The sequence below is a fragment of the Palaemon carinicauda genome, chromosome 34 (genome assembly GCF_036898095.1).
Source record: "Palaemon carinicauda isolate YSFRI2023 chromosome 34, ASM3689809v2, whole genome shotgun sequence".
NCBI lineage: Eukaryota > Metazoa > Arthropoda > Malacostraca > Decapoda > Palaemonidae > Palaemon > Palaemon carinicauda.
Genome location: NC_090758.1, coordinates 31,230,456 through 31,237,955, shown reverse-complemented (window position 1 = coordinate 31,237,955; position 7,500 = coordinate 31,230,456). Strand labels below are relative to the sequence as shown.

At 34.8% G+C, this 7,500-nt stretch overlaps 1 pseudogene; it reads right to left on the bottom strand.

The window, feature by feature from the left end:
* Positions 1-5,232: 5,232 nt before the first annotated feature.
* LOC137626794 (uncharacterized) overlaps positions 5,233-7,500 on the bottom strand; it is a 27,123-nt pseudogene continuing 24,855 nt past the window's right edge.

Genomic DNA, 7,500 nt, shown 5'->3' with positions numbered 1-7,500 from the left:
TAAAACCAGGTGTCCTATCAAATCGACCATTTCTCGTTGCATTGAGTATAGTTCAATAGCAAATTTTGAGAGATCCTTGCCCATGCTGGACAAAGTTAGGCATGTTTTAAGTACTTTGCCCACTACATCATTTGTGTAGTGTACTATAAAGATACACACCATACATACTTTTTCCAAATTATACAAAACTCCTGTTTTCTTAGATATGATATTTTCAAACCGAATAGTTGTGGCCTTATTCATTTGCTGCTGTTAATAATAATCGATACTTATTCATTCATCTTTTGCTATTTCATGCGTCATAGTCCTGAGCAATGTAGGCCTGGGTCACCCAACTCTTCTAGTGCCTTGTAGATCCCATTTGAAAGGTTGGTTAACTAATCTCTGTTGGGGGATGTAAAAAGCTTGCTTAAGCCTTCTCCATCTTCCTCTCACCTTCATCTCATTCATATATGGCATTTGAGTAATCTCTCTTATAGTTTCATTTTTAATCCTGTTCTACCATTTACCACCTAATATTTTGTCTGGGGGCTTTGCTCGTAAATCTAGAAAATCTGTTAGATATTGTTTTATTGTCAAATCACGACCCATGTCCATACAGTAACACCGATATTACTAAACTAATATGTAGTCTGATTTTCGTATGTAATTTCAGGCGATTTGATTTCCAAATTTTACTTTACATAGTCATTGTCTGATTTGTTCTCTTCAATCATTCATTGAATTCCAACACTAATTTGTAAGGTTTATTTGGTTGTCAATAAAATAAAAATTCAAAATAGACATGTTAGGGCACAGCTCTGAAAGCAATGGAAAACGGACGTGTTCAGGAAAGTATAAATAAACCAAGCATTTTTTACTTTGATAATCTTAATTCAACAAAATATCCATTAACGTAAAATCAAGTTTATGGTGGATATAAATCATAAATAATTACTTCCTTATTTTATAACTTTATTGGAGATGGATATATTTTCGAGTTTCTGGGTTACTAAATAATCTTTAAGGATTCGTAGCATCTTTCCAAAATACTTAGAAAGCCATTTCTCTATGAATAGAGATTCACACTTCTAGTCATAGAGTAGTCAATTCTCACAAGATATATTGAATGACAATGCATTCCTACATGAATTCACATTTTTTTCCGAAAAGGATGATTAAAAATTTCTGCTATATTCAGATAGCTTTGTCAAAACATCAACAAAAATCAGTATTTGTAATTTGACATTTCTTTGATCTCGTGTAAACTCATGCCTTTGACTTGATGCAAATATTATTTTTAGGCAAATATGAACTTTTTATATAATTTTGAAATCGATGAAATTAAAAGGTTGAGGTTATATTTAGAGACATCTCAAGATCTAATCCCTCCTAGACGTATAACAACCAGATGCTTAACGTAATGAATTAGACAGGTAATAGACGTACTTATTACGAGCAGTCGTAACAGATCCCCTCGCTTGTAAAATCTGTCGTCTCTATTCCAAATGGCCCCAAAACTTCCATCACCAACAACGAGTGATTCGACTGTGAAGCGCCATCTAGTAACAGCCTCATTGCAGACGAGGTCTTCATCTTGATTGAGGGGGAGTTTTAAGCACGTTCAAAACGATTATTACGTGCCAGATCCAGGGACGTTTTCGCCAACTACTCTCAGGGGACGCTTTTAAAACTTGTGTTTTCACTTTTCTAAAGAGGGTTAAGGGTGAGAAGAAATTTAATGGACGGGGAGAGAGATAAAAATTGGTGTAATTGAAGAGGGCCTAATTACCTAGGAAAAAGTATTAGAACTTTGGAAAGAACGAAATCGCTTTGCGCTACGGCCATGTAATGGCTGAACGTGGCTGTTAGTGTTGGAAGTGGCTGTTATTGGGATTAATTTCTTGATTAGCAGGATTTTAACGAACAAATTCCCAGTGTAAACTTCCAACTCTCGATTATTACGTTATTTGTAAGACACTTTCTCTAGAAAGAAAAGTATTCAATGAGATGGTTCTACCAGTATTAATTTATGCATCAGAAACTTGAAGTCTTACTAAAGCCTGAGAACATAATTAGTTACAGGTTAAAGAGCTATGGAAAAAGCATTGATGGGAATCACACTAAGGAACAAAAAAGAGCAACTTAAATACAATAGCAAAGTACAGGATATTCTAACATGTATCTAAAACAAATGGACATAGGCAGGACATACTATGAGAATAACAGATAACACACACACACACACACACACACATATATATATATATATATATATATATATATATATATATATATATATATATATATATATATATTGTGAAAGTATATCACAAAATTACGAACCAATCATGATCCCACATATAAAAGTGCAATGTTAAATAATTTTTCGTATGTTATTTATTTTCCTTTAAAGTCACTTAAAATAAGTAATTTTGAAAAAAGAAAAGGTTTATGTAATCGTCATTGTTATCAGCATAATATTTTTGTGCGAGGAGAAGAATGTACATATATTAACATGTATATACAGTTACAAGATTTATGTGAAATTTGTACATTGATATAGAGAAACCATTTAGTAATTTTCAGTTCAAATCATTAAGTGAATTTAATCTTTAAAGTTTTTGTCCTAAATGAATGACTATTTTCTTTTCTAGCATTTTCCCTACATTGAGGGGTCAGTTGCCTGATGCACCCACTCCAATGTATTTGATCAAAGGCAACATCTTCCACCAAACCTCTTCTCTCCATATCATCCTTCACCTTACCTCTAATGCTGGGGTAAAACTTGGGCGATACGGACATGTGGATGCGGTGAGCTGTGGATTTTAGCTAAATTTAGAGCATATAACCATACACCCCCATTCACCCCATGGACCGAGATGAGCATCGTCACATGTGCAATACATCCCGAGACACCAAGCTCCGTGTAACACTGGCGGACAGAATGAAACCTGTTCCATTTTTTCGCCTAGTTTGCTATGATGGTCTGGCACCTTAGGTACAACGAGCGCAAGGAAATAACGCATCGCATTATCCGTATTCTGTTCTGCAGGTATTGCTAACCTAATCACCTCTCTAATCTGTATATTCTGTATACCTCCTTATGGGAGATGTGGAAACATGCATCACTGCGCATGCATTCAAGGCTAATATATAAATTGAGAGAGAGAGAGAGAGAGAGAGAGAGAGAGAGAGAGAGAGAGAGAGAGAGAGAGAGAGAGAGAGAGAGCTCATTGAAGTATATGGACAACATAAAGAAAAATGAGAAATATAGTTGGTTAAATACTCTTATGCAGTTATGATTTGAGAGAGAGAGAGAGAGAGAGGAGAGAGAGAGAGAGGAGAGAGAGAGAGAGAGAGAGAGAGAGAGGAGGAGAGAGAGAGAGAGAGAATATTTCATCATACAAAGCTTGAACACCGTAAACAAATTAAAAATTATATCTGGAGGGAAACAAACTTTTAGTTTTACAATATAAAATGATTGAGTAGATTAGTGGAAAACTTTTTATATAAGGGGAGTCTATCAGATCACGCATGCCCCGATACATATCACATGTATATCGTGTACACAAAGATCAATTCAGATGTCAAAGCTCGCCCACTAAGCAGCGATCTCATATACAGCGGTATATAGCATGGTGATGTATCCCAATTAATCACCCTTACTGCTGTGTGCCTGCAATGTGCATCTCCCCTCGTCACTTACTCTGCATTATGAGTAGGGTATGTCATGGCATCCTGCATTTCAAAAAATATGTGCTGGAATATCGCCTGAAAGCGCTTGCGGTATTAAAACTTTCGGGATTTTTCCATATCTCCTCTGAGCACCAAGGTGTATCGCCCAAGTCTGACCCTAGTATAATCCTCGTAAATGACTCTTTGTCGGCTTCCCTGCCTCCGGCTTGATGATCTCCCCAAAATAGGCTCCTCCCAAAGCCTCCTTATTCCCTCCCCACTATCCATCTTTAACACGCTCTCACAATATCTCAGTGGTGATCTTTACAACGCCTGCCATTCTTCTCATCTTGTTATTTTCCAACCTTTCAAGGAGTAATATTCCTATAATCCACTTCAGAATTCTTAGCTCTATTCTCTCAACCTTTGCTTCCTCTTTTCATCCCCTAAGCTCAAGTTTCTGATCCATGCATTAACACCGGTCTTATTACCGTTGTGTATATATTTTTCATATTGCGCATATATCTTTGATGAAATATATATGAACTATCTATCCGAAATATCAACCAAAATGTTGAATATTAAAACATTTCAGAATAAACCAAAAGAAAATAAATAAAATGGTAAAAAGCTAGTCCAGAAAAAATAGTTTTATCTTAGGATAAAAAATACAATAGAGGGGAAATTATTCGATGCATTTTAATCCTTTACAGTTTATTGTATTCTATATTTTCCTACAAAGAGAAAATGGTAAGCTTATATCACAAGATGTTTATGTCATTATTCACATAATCTTTAGGTCATTATCATCCCACATCTATGAAGATCTAAACATTAGTCATATCAATTCAAAGAGTCTGATTATTAATATTCTAAATAATAATTTTATTCACATGAAAAGAACAAGAAAAAGTGTTTATTTACAAGTTGTTTATAAATATACAACATTACAGTAAATACACACCAAAAAAAAAAAAAGGTCGAATACAGGAATATTCAATAGGAAGTTTCTTTTAGAAATCTTGTCATTTTTCTTTGGTATATTTAAGACTTTCTAAAAAGATTTTTCTTTTTTTAATTATCACTCAAGAGTGTTTATATATTTGGAAATTTCATCCCAATGTCAAATTTCATATATTATCTAATAACTATAATTAATTATCAATTAGTATTATCTGTATCCTTCAAATGTATCAGGTTCATTATTTAACTGTTCTTCATTGTCAGTTATCTCATTTCTATATATTTTCTCATCAATAAACACAAATATTATTCATTGTCTTATTATGCGATTTATCTTATACCTTTTTCCTTTACTTTTCATTCAACACTAAAATAAGTCCTATCTTTATTTCAGGTCTTAATTTCATTAGTTTCAATGCATTATCTCCTTTTCTTTTACTCATACATTATTTCTTATCCTTCAATTATACGTTACTTTGTGTTTCATCGTCACCGTATCTTCATTATATCTTTTTATCTTATCTTATTGCTGATTATTTACGTTTAATACAATTATCTTACTTTATTTTGTATTATAAATATGTTTTTAATTTTCTAATATTTTCCACCAGAATGTTTACTTCCATCTCAATAAAATGTTTCAATCCCTTCAACATTTTTCTATTTTCTGCGTGAATTCGTAATAGTTCTTTATACAGCTGTATATTTCACACATTGTATAAGTGCCGGACAACACATTGAAACACATTTTCCAAATCTATTCGCAAACCAAGTTGATTGAAAACCCTCATAGGAATAGAACAGAAAATGGATTAATTCAGCATAAAAAACACTTGAAGTTTTACTCCACTCGAGGGTGACCCGAAACGAGTCAGCTTTGGCGCAAGCTGAGACTGAGGTAATCACTCAAGAACGCAACAATCGCGAGTGAGAGGAGAAGTGCCAAGGTATGTGGTTTTGGTTGCTGGCCTGATGAGGGGAGCATTCTTGGAATTAAAAAGAGGAACTGTTTACAAAAGGTTTTATATATTTTGGAATTGGTATTTCTAAATTGTTTATTGAGAGAGAGAGAGAGAGAGAGAGAGAGAGAGAGAGAGAGAGAGAGAGAGAGGAGAGAGAGAGAGAGGAGAGAGAGAGAGAGAGAGAGAGAGAGAGAGCATTCTGAAAATTATATGAAAATCTATAGGTAAAATATTTACAACCACACCCACACCCACCAACACACACACACACACACACACACGCACGTACACACACACACACGCACACACACGCACACACACACACACACACATATATATATATATATATATATATATATATATATATATAATATATATATATATATATATATATATATATATGGGTGTGTGTGTGTGTGTGTGTGTGTGTGTGTGTGTGTGTTTATCTATAACTTTGTCTTAACTTCCCTTTTCTGCATTGTCACTTATCCTTTTATTTACTTTTGGACGAAATCCCCCTTTCTGTATTAATCTTTGTTTAAACTTACCATTTCTGTATTCATCTTTGTCCAAACATTACCTTTCTGTTTTTACCTTGCCTGAACCTTCATTTCATGCTTACCTCTTTTCTGTATTTATCTTTGTCCACACCTACCTTTTTCTGTATTTACCTTTGTCTAAACTTACCTTTCCTTGTCTTAAACTTTCTCCTAAACTTAACATTTTTTTTTTATTATCTTTGTTAGAACCTTCCTTTTCTGCATCTAGTATTAAATAAAAAAACGACCTTTTTTCCGTATATACCTTTTTTTTTTACCGTCCTCTTTTAGGTGTAGCCTAATATTGTTCTGAACTTCCCAGTCAATTTATACCTTTATCTGAAATTCATAATTTGGATTTCCATTTGGCCAAGCTTCCCCCTTCACTATATACCTGTCTGATATCTCGTCTCTGAATTTACTCCATCTGAAGATCCTTTATTTGAACTCACTTCATTTGAAACTAACCATTATTATATTCACCTTCAGCTGAAGCACCTTATTTTTGGATTGACGTTCCTCTTGAACCCACCACTATTGAATTCACAGCTGAAAGCCACCAATTTTGAAATCATATCTGAAACCCACCACTTTCGAATTTACATTCAACTGAAACCCACCAATTTTGCATTCACCATCAAATGAAACCCATTACTTTTTTTTATTAGCTTTCATTTAAAATTCACCACTTTAGAATTCGCATCTGAAACGCACCACTTTTGAATTAATTTCTGAAACCTACCCACTTTGAAATCACATCTTAAACATACCCACTTAGAATCCACCTGCATCTGAAGCCCAATAATTCTGGATGCCCATTTGGATTTTCCTGTATCAGAACTTACCCCTCTAGCTTTACCTTAGTCACTGGAAAGGGCTGAAATGTCCCTGGATTCCATGACCGGCACATTGTAGTTGAATTGGCCGTCGACGCTGTGCTGCTGCGTCTTGTAGTACAAAGTCGAGATCCTGGCGGAGCAACGGAGGGTCATCTCGCCATGCTTGAAGTGTGACCTGGTCACCAAGAATTTCAGCTGGAGTTTGGTCTGCGCTAGGCCGTCCGGGAAAGAGATGGTCGGCAGACTCAGCAGGTATTCCGGTGGGGCCTGTGAAGTGATTGAGAGGATGTATCAAAGATTTAGGTTCTAATTTAAGGTTTGATATAAGAAGAATGGCAGGAGGAGTAAGGATTAAAGAGGTAATAAGAGTGGTTGTACTTTATGGTTGGATATGATGAGAATCGCAGGTGTAGTAATGATTGAAGAGGCAATAAGAGTGTCTGGTTTTAATTTAAGGTCGGATATTGGAATAATGACATGCATAGTGAGAATTAAAGATGTAATTAGAGTGTCTAGCTGTAATTTAAGGTCGGATATTAG